General features: G+C 39.1%; 1 protein-coding gene across 3 annotated transcripts in view; it reads left to right on the forward strand.

The window, feature by feature from the left end:
* Positions 1–19,195, forward strand: part of SEMA5A (semaphorin 5A) — a 553,406-nt gene that overhangs the window by 241,877 nt on the left and 292,334 nt on the right. The gene's annotated exons all lie outside the window — the stretch shown is intronic.

A 19,195-nucleotide genomic window follows, 5' to 3' on the forward strand; every position in this document is an offset into this window, starting at 1 on the left:
GTTTTGTTGTGAAATTCTCTTAAGAATCCATTATTCCTGTTTGGAAAGCATCTGTCCTTTCTCTGTAATACTCGATGAAGGAGTGTATCCACATTTGCTGTGTGCAGTTCCTTAGCAAAGGAAAAACAAAGGTTGTGATAAACAAATACAAACTAATCTGCTTGCCTTATACAGCTAATTGCTTTTTAAAGTTATTAGAGCTTGAAATCCAAGTCTTCAGGCTTCAAGAAAAGATGAGAAAATAACTCAGCTTAATTAATTTCCCCCCTGAACTTTGCAAGGACAAAGAGGCCTCCATGTTCAGAATTTGTCATGTATTTCAGCCTTATATTCCCACAGGACTCTGAGTCCTTCCTTTTTACAGCAATAATATTCTTGCCATGCACATCCTGCCAAAAGAAAAGAATTTGGCATCCTACTTTGAATTCTTGGCTCTAAACATTTGTTTTCATTAATTTGATGTAATTGGCTGATATGTTAAAGAATGGAAGTACAATATAGGAGTCTGCAGTTTCTGACACCTTTCTTGTATATTACAGTAACTAATGAAAACACTACTTTTTAAGTTGAATTCTGTGGCTCTTCCAAAATACAACCCTGTAATTTTTAAGTATCAAAAAAATAAAGTCAATTGAGGTGAGTCTGGCCTTGTGATTTGTGCAGCCCCAACGTTTTCTGCATGTACAAATTAGGCCAAGAAATGCCTTGCCCTGTGGTCCCACAATATACTAGAGGGGGAAAAGTAAGTGATCTAGGGAGCTGCCACAATTACAGAATCCTTCCCTCACAATTGCGTTGCTGGTTGGGCCTTTTTGTTGGTGGTGATGGGTTTGTTTGTTTGTTTGTTTGTTTGTTTGTTTGTTTGTTTGTTTGTTTGTTAGAGTGACCATATTTCCAAGCCAAAAAGCAGAACACGTGGTTATTTTCTTCCATCATTGCACCCTTCCTTATCTCCTCTCACTTTCAGCACACCTTTTCTATATCCCCTCATCTCCTCCTTCCTGGCTTATTACTGACAAGGTCAGCCTCTATCTCAAAAATCTACTCTGTTGTGTCCTTTAAAAACTTGTACATCAACTATAAGGTAGCTAACGTCCTGATTTCCATATAATTAGCCTGAAAACATGGAGTATCCCTTAAAATTGTGAAATGTTCATAATCTTTTCAAGTGATCTGGGACTAGTTTCAAGCATATTTGTGCTATTTTTACGTTTATACTTTGAAATTACATTATTGTCATTTCCAAGAGTTAAACAATCAGGAGATTAACTGTTTTAGAAGTTATACATTTTGGTTTTTTTTTTTTAATTTCTTACTTTTTGGTTCATGTTTTCAAGCTTCTCTCCACATCCACGAGAGCTAGAAACAGTTTTCAAAAATTAAACCCGAGATTTTCATAAAATCAAATGAGTACAGGGACGGAGGTTATAGAAAAATACCGAATCACAAGATCTGTGATTAAATCACAAGAGTTGGCATTACTAATAATTCAGAATGAAACTCATCTCTTAAGGTGACAGGCAGGGGGAACCTACAAAAATCAAAATCAAAGAATGAAATTCCTGTAGAGTGGAATTACTGTGTTTATAAGAGGAAATAACAAAATACACTTGCTCCTGGAGTTGTACTTTGTTGGTAAATGTCTGCTTGCTGAGTGACTGAACATTTTGAAACTATGTAATAGAAGAAATGTTCTCCTTGCATCTTTTGCTTTCACACAATTGTTGGTGTCATAATAACAACATAAAAAGTTCAATCTAATTTTCCTTCCCTCTTTGATCACTTTGCTTACTTTACAAGAACCATCTTTTGTAAAACAAGCATCTGGTTTACAGCTAATAATCTACATTTTCACATCTGGAAGAGGATATGTACAGTAATATCTAGCAGTAAGAAGTCTGCAGTGTAGCACACTAAGAACAAAAAGGGAATGGAGATAATACAGCCCGGAGAGCTATTGTTCCATTATTTTGGAAAATTGCTCAAGATCTGTCTTTATGTTGTGTCTCTTTTCTGTGGGAAGAGGAAAGTAGCTGACTCTTCCTCAATCACAAGTGATACCACAGGCCTTAGAATAGAGATGAATGTTCCAGTTTGCCACCTGTTTTACCAATTTCCAAACAGATTGTTATAGCTCTGTTTTATTTATTTATTTTGTCACAATTGGCTCAAAGATTTTGTTTCTTTCAGCCTAAACTAACTTGTCAATTTATTTTGACCTACTTGTGGGAAGTCTTTTATCAAAGAATTTGGGAAAGAGTAGACAGTACAGAGATTTAGGTCTTGATTTTTAAGTCTAATGCAGGTGCGTAAGTTTGTTCACGTATTCGTGTACTCCCAAAAGTTTCACTGGAGCTAGGCTTAGGCGTATGTCTTTGCACAATGGGGCACTTCAAAATTAAAAATATTCAGACTAAGCGTAGGTTTATACTTAAAACACTTCTGTGGCACTTCAGTGAAGATACTACCATGTTGATGGCAGAGTTTCTTCCATTGGAGTAGTTAATCCATCCCGTGAGAGGCAGTAGCTATATCAGCCCTCCACTATCAGCCGTCTATGCCAGGGGTTAGGTTGGTATAACTATGTTGTTCAGGGGTATGGATTAATGTGATAGCCACTTAGCAACAGCAAGATAACAGTTCGAGTTCTTGGATTTAAATCTGTCTTTACATTACTAAAATATAAATGTTCTCCTTATCGTGGCATTTTATAGTAACAATAGTTCTCTTCAAAATCAACACATTAAAAGAACTACACCTTGTTTCAAGCAATTGCCTAATAACTTTGCATAGGATAATTCACATGTATTGGTTTAAAATAAATATTCTGTATTGATTAGACTTACTCAGAAAATCTTTATACGAGGTGCATTCTATTTATTATCCCTTATTAAAAACTCCATTTGAAATGTAAATCTCCATAAAGGAAATGAAAAACAGGTTAACATTTATAAAAAATGCAGCACTTTCATTACAGTAGAGAGTCCCAGCATCTTGCAAAAGTGATAGTTGGATTACAAGAGACAGGATGTGTATCTAAAGTGAAGAAAGGCTTTAGCTAGTAAGTCGTCATCACTCATTGCTGGCACACTGAAACTAACATCTAGAATGTGATGGTTCTGTGCTCTGTCCTTTAGAGGAAAGTCCTATTGTTTGGGTTAGCAATATGAAATGCCTATAGTGAGCCAGCATTTGACATGTCTCAGCAGTTCTCTTTATGAAGGGGAATACAGATGAGTTTAAAGGGCTGAAAACCCTTTAATCTTCTGCCAGGGAAGCATATAAGTAAAAAAAGTTCAAAGCTGACTCTTGGAACAATGACTCTATGGTGATTATGGATTAAGAAATAAAACCTCACAAGGCCCTAGTTGTAGAAGGACGGGTATTTCACTCCTCAGAACAGCACATGAATTTAATAGTCCTCATTATTATAAAGGTTACCAAACTGTATCCTTTTAAAAACAATTTTTTAACTTGTGTAATTTTGTCCTTAAAGGCAAAATCTTGTAGTAAAGAAATCTACTGGATATCATAGAGAAACTCTGTGTTTATAGATATATAAATACACACACACACTTTAGTTACTGTGTAAATACACACACAAACAACTGTGGGAATAATAATGGGTATCAGAAGTCAAGCAGAGATGTTACTAATGATTTTTACAACATTTTTTCCAAGAAGCTTCATTTTAAAAATAAATGAAAATGAGTGCCTCTGCTGAACTTACAGATCTGTGGGTGTTCTTCAAATGAACCACAAAGCTATTTGATGGTGAAGTCAAAAAGCTGTTCTTTAAATGGCTGTGAAACTGAACAGAGTATTCAAACATTTGTAGCCATTATCAATGTTTCTGTTGGGTCTGTTGAAAGTGGCATATAGTAAATGGCTTGTAAAATTTTACGATGTTTGGGACATGGAGATGTACTTAAAAATATATGACCTGTAAATCCAAATTGGCTTGAGATCTACCTCTCTGAGGGTATGTCTAGACTACAGGGTTTTGTCGACAGAAGTTTTGTCGACAGATACTGTCAACAAAGCTTCTGTCGACAAAGAGCGTCTAGACTACATCCAGTTCTGTCGACAAAGCAAGCTGCTTTCTCGACATAACAGTGTGGACGCAAAGGACAGTGTAGATGCAATAATGCCTTCTATCGACAGAACTCTGTCGATAAAAGGCGTTATTCCCCGTAGAATGAGGTTTACATACGTTGACAAAACTGCCGAGTTCTGTCGACGTTATGTCGACATAATTCAAAGGCAGTGTGGACACAGGTATAGTTTTGTTGACAAAAGTCCACTTTTGTCGACAAAACCCTGTAGTCTAGACACAACCTGAGAGAGTGCTTATCTTATCCATTTGATATTGGGCTTATGGCAAGGCATTATCCTTGAACAACTCTCAGTTTTGGAATCTGCTGCCCCTAATTGGAAATAACCTGGATTTGTTGATGACAAGGTCTATATATTCAGGGTTCACTATATATTCTCTCTGTCTGATCATGAATATCAACATATTTTTAAGGTCACACTTCCTACAATTATGTGCATATCTGAATAACTCAGTATGCATTTCTAAGTGAGGTTTTAACCTTCGTGATTGCTTGGAAACATAACCCAAATATCCCCTAAAACCGTATTATTTTTAATCCAATGTCATGATTTTAAAGGCCTGAATCAAGATTTTCATTGCTTGGATTGACGATACTATGGATACTGCAGGCATCTTTTGGAAGAAGCTTTTCCGGAAGAGATCTTCTGAAAAAAACTTCTTCCGAAAGAGAGTGTCCACACTGCAAAAGCACATCGGAAAAGCCATCTGCTTTTTCAAAAGATAGCGTCCACACTGATTGGATGCTACCTCGCATTTCAGCTGTGATTATTGTATGCGGAGTGGCCAGCAGGGCACCTGTGCTTTTTCCTCTTTCTTCTTTTTTCAAAAAAGCTCCCTCTTCCCCATTCACACGGGCCTTTTTCCGAAAGAGCTCTTTTGGAAAAAAGGCTTCTTCCTCGTAGAATGAAGATTACCAGTGCCGGAAAACCCCTCTGTTCTTTCAATTTTCTTTTGGAAGAACACGATTGCAGTGTGGACGTAATTGAAGTTTTTTCAGAAAAACAGCTGTTTTTCCAAAAAACCCTCTGTAATGTAGACATACCCTCCGTGCTTACTAATGCATTTGAGGAGGCAGAAGCCAGTCTGGGAAATGATGTTGCATGGGAGAGGAACTGCTTTAGAGGCTGACTGTTATTGTAGTGGACTGCTGCTGTTTCGACTGACTATAAATTTGTCAGAAGCTCCTGGAGCTTAGGAAAAGTTCTCTTTCAAATGGGTTGATAATAAAATAGTAATTTAATGCCAAAAGTTTATATGAAATAGTGATGTTTACTGAATTTTAACATATTTGGGGTATTCCTGTAGTTTTAACACAGAATTAATCCTGGCAGAAATCCAACTGATATTAAGGACTTTGTGACTGGGGCCTTTGTTTTTACAAGAGAGTAAAAGTGTTTCTGTATAGTCTGAAACAGTTGACAAATAGATAATGACTTTTGGGGGGAGGGGAAACTTACAGAGCATGGCATTTTTTAAGAGTACAATGTTTGCTTTACATGGAATTAAATGTTTATGAAAAATTCCAGAGACCTGATATAGGAGAAAGTATCTTCCATGAGAAAATTTTTGGAAAACATCGTTACTTGTTGCTCTCTGAAGGCAAGGTAGGTGATAGGTTGTATTCCATAGTTAATAGTTGTGTAATTTCATATTTGAGTTCCTTAAGACTTCTTGAGTGAACACCACTTGATCCAGGTGACTTACTACATTTTTGGTTCTAAAACTTGCTCTATCATCATGTGAATATGAAGAATTGTCGTAGATTTGTCTCCTAAAAAAGCTCACACATGGGAAACTCCCTCACACCTTCTGCAGTGAAGACTAATACAAATAATTTATTTAGCTTTTTTGCAGTGGCCTTACCTTCCTCCAGTGCTCCTTTAACACCTCAGTCATCCAGTGCCTTCACTTGGTTGGTTTGTTAGTTTGTGAGTGTGTGTGTGTGTGGGGGGGGTCTCTTTGTTTTGTTTTTGCTTTAGAGTTTGTGTCTTTTGCTGGATTGGGTGTCCAAATTGTTGTTGCCTCAGCAATGTATCAGTATATTACCTATAAACTAAGAAATGCAATCCTGAAGTAATCATTCTAACCTGATATTTCAAAATAAGTTTTTCTTTGATTCTGGGGATCACAAAATCTCCCCTCTTTTATGCTGATGTTATTAAGAATTGACTATGTACCTGTATATTTTAAAAAAAATTCAGTTACTGTAACTAATTTCACTAAGAATTCAGAGATAAAAATAGGGAAATTGCTCTTTAATTTCATCTATTTGATTTGTCAGATGGTAAAAGCTCAAGCTTTTGGGATAGAAAACTACCTTAGGGTCCCTAATATAAACTCCATTCAAATTGGGACAAATTTTATAGTCTTCCTATCTCTGAAATCTGCTCAAGGAGAGTATCTCTCTGTACTTGCCTTTGCAGAAGGGAATGTCAACCCCTTGTGCAGTTACATTTACCTCTGCATTTGACCCCACCCTCAGCCCTTCATGAGGCCAGGAATCTATGAATGAGGAGGAAATGAGCAGCAGTTGGGCCGGGACAGGTGGGCATCACATCATCTGCCCACAAAACTAGTGAATTCTTAAAAACAGAGGTCTCCAACTCCCAGCCTGTGGGTCATCCATGGCTAGAGTATTTTTTGCAATCTGGCCTGGGTGTCCCGGTGGCCCCGGGGAGGAGGGGGATGTCTATACCCGTCCCCCAAGTCTCACCCCTTCCCATCACAACCCCACTCTCTCCTCCCACTGTGGGCGCAGGAACTGTGGGGGCTGCTTTGGGGAAAGCAGAGTGTGCATGCACTCACTCAACTTCCCCACAGTGGTGGGGGCCAGGGGAAGTCTGGGGACCTGATTTCTGCTGCTGCCCCACACAAGCCTTCCACCCAGTAATCTCTGAGGTATCATCCCTCCAGGGATGGGGTGAAATGGGGAAGGAGAGGGTGGAGTGGTGGAGGGAAGAGGGGGGAGCTTTAGGGTGGGCACGCCCCCTCCCTTGGCTGCCGAGTCTCCCAGGTTTGATTGTGAAAATGCTCTGGCTGTAGATGGTCCACAGGCTGGGAGTTTGAGACCTCAGCTCAAAAAGGTTAATATTGTTATTGCTACACTGAGCTTTCTATGACCCTTTCACAATTCAATCCCCACGACCCTCTTCTTGGGAGTCCAGCCAGTGGAGACAGAACAAAAAAAGTTCTTTCAGCAGAGCTGTGATTCCAAGGAGAAGGGGTTGGATACCGGACAATGGATGATAGACCCAGAGCAAAGACTTGTTGAGCGGAGGTCTCTGCTTCTTTAATGGAAACTAATGAATCTTAAGATTAAACTCCTTGCTTCTTCCACAGACTGGGTCCAAAGAGAGGTTAAAACCAAACTAAACTTGCTATATAAATATCTGTAAATGACAGTGGCAGTCTTCCAGTTCTGTACTGAAAATTTATCTTTAGAAATGTAAATGCTTGCTTTTACATGAGGTTAAAAACTAATGGAACTGGAGGTAACAAAGTTGAGTGATGAATTGATAAGGTTTTGTTTTGCTTGTTATAACAAATTTTTTGTTCATTGAACAATACTTATAAGCCAGATTCATTATTTCATTGAAGCTAGTGGAGTTTCACCAAGAATGAATCTAATCATAAGTGAATGTAGCTTAGGGCCAGTTACTCTTATTCAAATAGCCACATTAGCTGTGTATAAGGAGTCCACAATCTATTTTATGTAAAGTAAGTGTATCCTATCTTGAAGCTATCCTAATATTTTATTTTAAAGTGTGGCCTGTGGAAAGTCATACCATGCAATGCCACTTGTCTACTGAAGATGAGTGTTACCTTCTGAGAGCTGTAGTCTGCACAGACTACACTCATCTATTTAAATATAGAGGAGCTATTACTGTAAATCACTATTGGTTACATTTGGCTTATGGCACACAGTATGGCTCAGTCCATCCTAAGGATGACCAAAGTGAAAGTTATTCCTCCCACAAAAAAAGATTCTGACACACAGTGTTGGAAAGTATTTTCAAGGTGAATGTCTGATTTAATGTGAAGCTCCCATTGTGAAATTTTACTCTGTAGACAAGCTAGAAGAACAGTTTTATTCATATATTTCCCCACACTTGTTATTCATTTACACTTTGCATGTAGGTAATTGAAAGGTTTCAGTTTCCAGAATTCGTAATCTTGTAGCCTTCAGCAGTGCTAAAATTCCTCACTTCAATTTGAAAAGAGAGTAAGCGTGAGACCAACAAATATTGATAAACTGGCAGGGTTCTGTGGCTACTTTTTCTTTATGTATTTGTGTCAGCGTTTTATGAGGGAGGTAGGAAGAAAAAGAAAGTAGGGAAAGCCTTTATCATTTGTCATTTACTCACTATATGACTGTGTCTAGACTGGCATGATTTTCTGGAAATGCTTTTAACGGAAAAGTTTTCCGTTAAAAGCATTTTCGGAAAAGAGCGTCTAGATTGGCACGGACACTTTTCTGCAAAAGCACTTTTTGCGGAAAAGCGTCCGTGCCAATTTAGATGTGCTTTTCTGCAAAAAAAGTCCCAATCGCCATTTTCGCGATCGGGGCTTTTTTGCGGAAAACAAATCTGAGCTGTCTACACTGGCGTTTTTCCACAAAAGTTTTGCGCAAAAGGACTTTTGCCTGAATGAGAGCAGCATAGTATTTCTGCAAGAAGCACTGATTTCTTACAGTAGGAAGTCAGTGCTTTTGCAGAAATTCAAGCGGCCAGTGTAGACAGCTGGCCAGTTTTTCCGGAAAAGCGGCTGATTTTCCGAAAAAAACTGGCCAGTCTAGACACAGCCGATCTGTCACAGATTTGTGCCAATACCGAAATATAAACACAAGCACACTTTTAAACTAATGAGTCTGAACACATCCATTTATTGAAGGAAGTTTAACTTTTTTTTTTATTCCTGTCTCAGATTGTATTTGGTGTTATTTTACAGAAATTTTACATCCTTGTTTTGGCAATGGAGAAGGCACTGACATTTTTCTTTATACCTAAAGTAAAGCTTTGTATTAATTCTTGTGGCCCACTGAGATGGAGGGCCACTCATTCAGCCCGCTCATTTGCCAACATTGCCCATCACTGCAATATAGCCACTAATATACATTTTAATACAATGTTCAAGCTTTTGTATTGCTAACCTTTTCGCGCAGGAAGTCTCTGAGTGCCACTCCTCCTCCATAAATGAAACACACACACACACATACACACACAAAATTGCTATAAAATTGCTGGAGACAAAGTGCACTTTGGCATGGAGGCTGACCGCTCTCAAACCCCGTATGCAATAACTTCATGACCCTCTAAGGCAAGGGTGGGAAACCTCAGGTCTGTGGGCCACATACAGCTCCCACCTTGACTGGATCTGGCCCTGTGGCTGAGGATGTCCCGCCTTCACCATTAGGAAGCCGGTACTGGTGTTCCAGCCCAATGCTGCCCCACTGCAGGACTGAAGCACACGATCTACTAGGCTGGGTCCCTCTCGACTCTGGTGTGTGAGGGGAATATGGGGAATGTCTTTCTCTTAGTTTGGGGTCACATCAGTGAGGGAGGTTGTTTTTGTTTCCTCACTTGTGTGTGGGCCCCTGGCTGATTTTATTCTGTGGGTCAGTGTCCCCTGACCCAAAACAGGTTCCCCACCTCTGCCCTAAGGGGTCCCAACCACCAGTTTGAGAGCCACTGTTCTAATACAAGCCACAGGATCAATTCTAGACCTAAATTTGTTTGCTGTACATCACATTTTCTGGTTTCAACACAAGCCTCCTGATTCCACAATTTTGGATCATCATGATTCCTTTTGGTCCTAGGAGATGATTTATTGTGTGCTATAGATCTAAAGAATCATTCTGATACTTCAGTGCTTGCCAGCTATGTTGTTTTGCTAGTTAAAACAAGAAAGAAAACAAAAATTAGAAATCCTTGGTCATTGGGAGGGGACTCGAAAACTCAAATATACAGTGTCCATCTGTTCTTATCCTTAGATAATAAAAATATTTAGGGTAATTCAACTTGAAATTAACTTTGAAAGAATCTTCCCATACAAAGAGGAGTGCCCTCCTGGGTTTCATAACTTTACCTAGGATTGGTAACACATGGATATTTCCACCTGTATTTGTGTAAAATTTTATTATTACAGGTTGGACCTCCCTTGTTCTGCACCCTCAGGACCTGACCCATCCCAAATGAGGGAATTGGTTGGAATTGGGAAGTCCCCTCCACAGCCCTCCCAGGACGCTCTCTCTCCCTGTAGTTGGCTCCGCTCCAGGCCCAATGCCACCGGCTCCAGCCTGAAGGGCTTGGACTTGGGCTCTGGCCTGCTGGGGCTCCTCAGGATGGGGCTGCTCAGCGTAGGTGGCCCCGCTTCTCCCCCACCTGACTGGGGCTCCCCAGGGACAGGGTTCGCACTCCCGGGCTCCCGGACTCTTTGATCCACAAACATCCGTGGTCCAGCAGAATCCTGGATTTCGGAAATTCAAACTGTACTACAATGAGGAAGGAAAGTGATCAAACCACTTCTTGATCTTGTAATTGGTATTTATTAGAGATAATTACTTTTGAAATATGTAGAAACACCAACAGAATAGAATTTTTTTTTAACATACTGGTTTAGTTATTATGATCTGTTTATTCAAGAACATAGGAAAGATCTGCATATGAAAGAATTTTTCAATGGAGTTGCCAAAATTTAAGGCTTCAGTATTTCTATAATATACCATAGGACAAGCAGCTTTAGATGAATTAATTCCATTAATGCGGTGTAATTGGGGCACAGTGAAAAGAAATCAGTTAATTACACTAGTCTACAATTTTTTAGAAGTCATCTGCCTCAGAGATAAAATGTGCTATTTATTATGTATTTTGATGTGCTGAATTCAAATATGACAATTAAAACAACTGATTGGCTACTGTTTCCAAGATATTTAAGTTTTTACATTTTACGTCTAAGTATATTGTGTAGATAGTAGAGTTATAATCATAAATTGAAAACCTAGGTCTTTTAATGTGTTTATGGTTGCTTTACATGATAATATTTCACCTGTCCTGTTTATGTAACACTTTAAAAATCAGCAAAATGGTTATATAAATAAAATTTATTATGAAACAAAAGGCAAAAAACTATTATGTACATAGTTTAGTCCTATTCAGTGTCTACTCGGTGCTTCTTGGCTTGTCTCTTGTATTCATTAAATGGAGCATCTCTTGTCACTGTCCTGCAATAGTCTGCAAGCATTGATGGGCTCCATTTGCCCTGATTGCATTTCTCCATTGTTGCAATGTCCTGCTGAAATCGCTCGCCATGCTCGTCGCTCACTGCTCTGCAGTTCGTGGAAAAAAATCTAGATGAGAGTGCAAAAAATGTATCTTTAGTGACATGTTTGCAACCAAGGCTTTTGTATGCCTTGAGGAGGTTTTCCACCAACAACCTGTAGTTGTCTGCCTTGTTTCCGAGAACATTTATTGCCACTAACTGGAAGGCTTTCCATGCCGTCTTTTCCTTGCCACGTAGTGTATGGTCAAATGCAACATCTTGAAGAAGTTCACAAATCTGAAGACCAACAAAGACACCTTCCTTTATCTTAGCTTCACTTAACCTTGGAAATTTTCCACGGAAGTACTTGAAAGCTGCTTGTGTTTTGTCCATGGTCTGGACAAAGTTCTTCATCAGACCTAGCTTGATGTGTAAGGGTGGTAACAAAATCTTCCTTGATTCATCAAGTGGTGGATGCTGAACACTTTTTCTCTCAGGCTCCAATGACTGTTGGAGTGGCTAATCTATCTCAATGTAGTAGGAATCTCTTGCACGACTATCCCATTCGCAGAGAAAACAGCAGTACTTTGTGTATCCAGTCTGCAGACCAAGCAAGTGTTGCAGCATATGTATGGGGCCCACCTCTTGTCCTGATCTCCAATTTTGCAGCCAAAATAAAGGTGATAGGCTTTCTTAATCATAGTGGTTATACTGCGATTTTGTGATGCAAAAGTCACTTCACCACAAACATAGCAGAAGTTATCTGCACTGTTCACACAAGTACGAGGTATCTCTGCTCACTTTGGCTAAACAGAAATGTGTCCCTTTGCAAAATCAAACACTGACTAATAAGAGAGCATGACACTGTATGATTTCTAGAGCTGATATAGGGCAATTTGTTCAGCAGAGTGATGTAAGCTTCGTTATGATTGCATCATCCATGACTTCTAGGAATAACATGATGTAATTCATATCATGTATGACGCAATACCAGTTTCAGATTGCATCATTCATTGTTTTGCCTAAAAAGCAAGTACTGTCCAAACCCAGTCATAGATTTATTCATAGATCCAGTCAAAGATGTATTTTAGTCATTTCTGGTTTAAATTGAGATCCCTTCCCTTTATAACTCACTTATCCTCCGCCATTAGCAAGTCAAGGGTCATATATACTGACCCAATAGCATATCTTGAAAACTAGAGCCAATCGACAATTTTAAGCACCGTTTTCATTCTCAGTGACCCAGAATTAGTAAAGTTTGACTACATTTATTTCAGAAGCATTTTGGCTGTGGAGCAGTGTTACTAATGAAAATAATGTAGCTGTTGCAGTGAGTATTTTCATGCTGTAGATGTTATAATTTTCATATTTTAAAGTTAATTTGGAGACCCAAGATGATTTTTTCAGGATTTCTAAATCCTGGTACAGAGATGTTGATTTGCTAGTAAGTGTGTTTCACAGAGAAAAGTGCAAAATTTATTCTTTTTTCAAACAGATTCTGCTTAACAAACTCCTGTAATCATACGTTCACAGTGTTCAGTGCCTTTGTAATGCCTTTGAATACCGATTCTATTACAGCTAACTATACCACTTTGAAACTGCAACTTCAGCCTGTGTCTCTTTTGTGACTGAATTGCATTGCTTGAGATTTATAAAGATCAGTGGTTAGTCCACATTTAAAAAGAAAAAAAATAAGAGAAGGACAGTATGAGAATAAAAGAGGTAAAAAAAAGGACAAAAACCTGAAAGAAACATTTTTCCTGTATGCCACCTACTCCATTGTACTCAAGGGCATATACTCATGTGTCTACAGGAAGTGATGGCACCTTCCCTTTTTTATACAGCACTAAGCACATTGTTAGGGTCCAGTAATTATTATTCAGAGAGACCAAGAATGTGCTCCATGTTGTATAGAATGAATGCAGACTATGCTCTAGAATGTTTGCAATTTAATCAGAAAAAAATGTCCACACTTTTCTTCTCTCATATCCTGTTGTCAACTTTTTTTTGAGGGGGGTGGGGGGGGGGTTCAATTTAAAGTCCCAGCTGCTGGTATCGTATGATAATATAAGAATGCCAGCATTCATTTTTTGTATTTAAGAACATTTCTAGCCTTCATGGTTCAGAGAAAAATCAAGAAGGGGGCCCTGAAAAGGTTCAAAACCCAGAAAAAATAAGACCCCCCCCAAATATATTACTTTAAAATCTTATGATTTTTAAGCTAATTTCTTTAGTTTGTGGGGCGCGGGGTTACTCGTGATTTTTGTACACTTTAAGTCCACTTTACTGTATATGCCAATTTTGTCAGGTCTTGTCCAGAAACATAAAAGAGGATTAGGATGCAAAGATCTTACATCTCCAGAGGGAGCAGCCACTATTGCTACTTTTGTGTTCTCTGTATGTAATGGCAAGACATGCAAGGAATCCTCTAGTCTGCATCAGCTGAAGGAATGCAGCTATTGCATGTGTGTGTATGTGTGTGTGTGTAATCACGTTGAAACACCACATCTCAAAAAAACTAGGTGTTCATGGCATACTTCACTGCAGGAGTCCTTCTAGCATCTGTAGATCAGTGTTTTTCAAGATTTTGGAGCTGAGTCCCTCCCCATTTTGGGTGCATCTACACAGCACCCTAAAGGCAAAATAAGATTCTATTTCAAAACAGCTTATTTTGAAATTTGGCGCATCTACACAGATAATTCAGTTTGTCAGAAATATCAGTATGCTAAGCCAAAAGCACAAACAAGTGAGGATCACACAGTGTCTCCATGTTGCTGAAATTCAGATTCACTAGAAAAAGTTGAATTTTGTTTTTCAATTCATAAATGTTTCAACACTGGATAGCCATTTGACTTCCACATGAAACTACAAAGTACCGTGCTCTTCTTCGATTTCTGCACAAAGCATTTGTGGACTGTCTTGGAGAAGTTCACAATTTTAATAGCAGAACTCAGAACATCCATAAGTTTCCTGCAATCGAAACATTGATCAAGATTTCCCAGTGAATCTTTCAATGAGTCTATGATATACGTGGAACAATTTCACTTTGCCTTATCTCCAAGTACAGAAGGGTCTCTCTTCATGGAGATTCCAATGCAAGCTTTCTGCTTCAACTTGTGAGAAGTTAGGAAGTCATAGATGACTGGTGCATGCAGGGAAAGGGGATTCAAGCCAAGGGTACCATTTTGGGCACATATGGGGGGCAGCAGGTATGCGCTCCGGGATGTGGCTTGCTTTTCATCAATTCCCCAGACTGTAAGAGAGTGAGGGGAAAGTACTTGCATTCCTCTCACATCTGGCTGGTGAGCTTCCTTCACCAGCCAGGTGTGAGAGGAATGCACAGAATGCAAACTCTTTCCTCTCACTCCCTTAGTGTCCAGGGAACTGGATGAAAAGCAAGCCACATCCCGGAGAGCATCGCTGCTGCCCTCCATACTCACCCGAAATGGAACCCTTGATTCAGGGAGGGCCATCCAGAGAGGCAGGGAGAAGACATGTCGGGGCACCCATTTAGCAATTAAAATTTTGTGTGGGCATAGGGAAGCAATTCACCTCCAGAGTGCTGCCATGAATCATCTATGTAGGAAGTAATTTAAAATGTAAAAGAGTTCAGATCCAGCTGCAAGCATCTTGCAGAATTTTTAAAAAAATCTAATATTGATGCTTTGTGAGTGCCAAACAGTTAAATGAGCTTCTTTTGCTATATCCATTGCTTCATCCAACTAGATTGCAAATAAATTGGATGGTAATCAAGAAATCACCTGTGTAATTAATGTTTTCTGACATTTCATAGATTTGGTAGCTGATCAGTTTGTCTGACATTGGGATAATTTTTAACTTCTTTACTACACAGTCATCAAGTATTGTTCTGCAAACATCAGTTGCTGCTGAGAGAGTCGGTTTTCCCTCAGTTTTATAAGGCTTTTTTTTTCTTGCAATGTAGTGTGCTACTTGATATGATGTGTTTAAGGACTTGCAGGGGTGGATAGCACATTTTTCATTGTTTTTTTGTTTGTTAATTTCTTGTACAGGTTGAATCTCGCTAGTCTAGCACCCTCGAGGCCTCACCAGTGCCAAACTAGAGAATTTGCCAAACCACAAGAGGTCGATATTGTTTAGTGCCATTACCAAAATTTCCACTGTTTACTGGGCTCTTAGAATACCTTTTAGTGGTAAATTACAGCTAAACAAGAGCACAGAACACTGAGAGTCAGGACTGGTGCTATAAACAAACATTATGGGATGGCAGGAAACTTGGTCACACTCATGATAATTGGACATTTGGCTCAGTAAAGTCATGCTGGACCAATGATATAGCCAGAGTAGAGAGGTTCAAGATGTAGCTTTTTAAAGTCTTTGTCAGGAAAGATGGTTATTACTATTGATATGATCATTGCTTATAATTAGATACATTCTAACATACTCCTTTATTGCATCAGCAGCCTCGTGTCAGACAAAAAAGACGCATCTGATTAAATTAGTTGAAAAATGTTTACTTTTACTAAAGGCTTTACATAATTTTTAATATTGCAGATCCTGCAATGCTAGGTTCCCATTGCAATTTATGTCAAGCATGTGCTGACAACAGGAACCCCCTCTATGTGTGGGCTGATAGCAGGAGTGCTAGCTGCCCAGGAATAACAGTGGAAGCCCTGGACCACTGATTAATGTGTTGCGGAAACCTAATATTGTGGGATCTGCAATATCATGAATTAAGTAGGGCATTAGTAATAATATATTTTTCAAAAAAAGGAAGAAATGCTTTGGGTGTTAGCTCCTCCCCCCTCCCCCAAACTTTCCTCCACGCCTCTGAGGGAGTGTGCCCCCGCAATTTGAAAATCTCTGATCTGGAGGCAGTCATTCAGGTTGCTCATGTGCTCTGTACTCAGAATAGTTCCATTGATACAGTGTTCTTCTGCAACATCACTGCAGCTGTAGCTTATAGAATGTCTTCAGATACATGCTTACTGGAATTACTGTAACATAACTGAGGGCACGTCTACACTGCAGGGCAAAAGTTTAAGTAAGATACGTAAGTTCAGCTACACCGATTGCGTAGCTGAAGTCGAAATAGCTTAATTCGGCTTTTGGCGCTGCCTCCACAGCAGGAAAATGAAGGAAAAACACTCTTCCTTTGACTTCCCTTAATCCTCATGAAATGTGGGTTACAGGAGTCGGAGTATGAAGTCCTCCATATTGAAATGATTTTGAAATAACGGCTTGCTATGGAGACGCGCATTATGTTATTTTAAAGTAACATCAGTTATTCTGAAATAATGCTTCTGTGGAGACCTACCCTGAGTGTGCTGTTTCGTCTGAATACCCTACTTTTGGAGAAAAAGAGAAAAAAATGACCAAGATACTACTGAGTCCTAATATTTACTATTTTAGGGATCTCACAAGCAAATATAGTCCTGGAAAGTGATATTTGAAAAGTACAGACATTCATATGTAAATTACCCAGACAAACTTAACTCTGCCATCTTTGTGATTTCCCATATTCTTCATTACTTACTCTTCTGTCCTTCTTCTTTCAGTCTGTTGGTTCCATTCATACTCCCATTCTCCACTGCCTCCCACAACCTACCTGCTCTCTCCAGTCTCTCCCTCCAACACTCTCTTCTCTTTCCCCTTACCATTTCCTGCAGGCTTCCTTTTTGTGAATTTTAGAGGAGCTCAAATCATCACTGCCTTGCTACTTCTACTCCGGAATATGCTGTATTTAAATATTATTAATTGGACACAGTCAAATGCAGTAAATGGATTGTTTCCCACAATATCAGATGTTAATAACATTTCCATATTAACCTACTTTTCCTAAGAGACCAATGGCTTGTTTGATTACTTAATTTAAACACCGCCCCCTCCAATTATCTCATATTATTGGAACATGCCCAGGAGTAAAGGATTAAATCCCAGTAAATTGCATTTTATTTGACTATTTCTATGGGCAAGAATGACACTGTGACCCAGTGGATTTAACAAAATTTCTATCAGCTTTTGGTATAAAGAACAGATTAATCTGCAGAGAACCAGAAAGGCAATAGAGCTTTGTAGAAGGAACTTATTTAATTCTACAAATGTTGATATAAATAAAATAATAAATGTGAATATTATATCATTGTCTATTTTTGTCAAAAAATACCACCAGACCAATACAAAAGAGTGGAGTCTCTTGTTTGTTTGCAGTTCTTTTAGACACTGCAGAATCTACCCATAGCAGCATACATGTAGGTATTTTCCTTCTTTCCATGCTGTGGAAAATTCCTTCCGGGAACGAAGGTGTACAGATAGTTCGGATTAGGAAGCCTAATCCAAACTATCTAGTCCGTGCCGCGTGTAGCTGCGCGGCACGGGGTTCGCACTAGCCGGCTTTTAAAAATGGCGGCGCCGGCTTTATGCTAATGAAGCCCGGGAAATTCAAATTCCGGGCTTCATTAGCAAGTTCGGTATGCATACATTACCCCCCTAGTTCGAACTAGGGGGTAGTGTAGACATACCCTCTCTCTCTCTCTCTCTCCCTTTTTGTCCACCCCCCTTGTGCCCTCCACTCCTCTCCAAAAAGATAAAAACAATGTTAAAATGGTGTGAAAAAGAGAGGCCATTGATTTGATTGGAAACATAGCTTTGGACACAGGGAATCCAATTTTAAGAGGCTTAAAGGGAGACACCAAAACTTCAGACAGGAGTCCAAAACAGCTTTTTGAAATATAAAATATTGTTATTCCTTTTGACCTGAGCCAATATGAGGAAGGGGTAATTAAGGGTCATTTCTATTAGGAGGAGAAATTGCTCATAGAGTCAATTTTTTATATACTCCTGTTAGTTACAAAGAATGTACATAGCTCTTTTCCCTGAACGCAGCAGGAATCAAACAGTAGGTGGTAGTTTCTTTGCTTACAGTTCCAGGTCTCATTTAATCTCATACAAAAGTTCTGTCTTTTAGCTTTTTTCAGTTCAGGCTACAAGTCTCAGTTCAGACTACAAGCTGGCTTCCTTTGTCTTTTTCGCTCATGTTTCTGCTGCTTCTCTCCCACCCATGTAGGCACATAACAGCAATCAAATCATTCTAGATGTTTATTACCAGTCCTCTATTAAATCCCTTGGTGTGCAAGGTTTGCATGCAGTTTGGTTCACAAAGGTGCATTTAAATTGTTCAGTCATTTGACTCGAGTAGAAGACAATCCCAGTGACTTCAACGAGACCCAGTCGCAGCATAACAATATATCGATATTTATTGTCTTGGACCCTACCCAGAGCTACATGTGAGTATTGTATATCCCATTGGGAAGCTGAAAAGTTCCGTTTACCATTAATATATAAAGATTCCTTTTTCTGTTCACGCAGAGTGATGAGATAATGGGCCTAAATTTGTGACACATGTATGTGTTGCAAAATAGAATTTTGTATGAACTCAACCTCAGATAGGGGTATTTTTCTTTCCAAGGAAGTGCCTTGCTTGTGAGAAAGATGAGGAAACGTTTCTCTGGAAGGGATAATTGATTTTTGTTTTGTAGCTATGGCAGCTGCTTGAAGCTATATAGGCTATACAGAAGTTTGAAATGTTAGAATAAATCATGGAGCAGAAAGTAGCTGAGGTGCCAAAGATGCATGATGACTAATTTAATACATGGCTATGCAGTATAGCACCTGGATATTGTCACCACCCACATAAAATATCAGTGTGTGCATTTATACACCCTCCATATCTGTCCCCACTGATAGAGAGGCCTGATAAAAACCTGTCTGGTCATTTAAGACACTCTTTGAAAAGGGTGAGGAGATATAACCACATTCTGACTTCAGATATGTTCTTGTGTG

Source organism: Pelodiscus sinensis, chromosome 2 (genome assembly GCF_052426305.1).
Source record: "Pelodiscus sinensis isolate ZL-2025 chromosome 2, ASM5242630v1, whole genome shotgun sequence".
Lineage (NCBI taxonomy): Eukaryota > Metazoa > Chordata > Testudines > Trionychidae > Pelodiscus > Pelodiscus sinensis.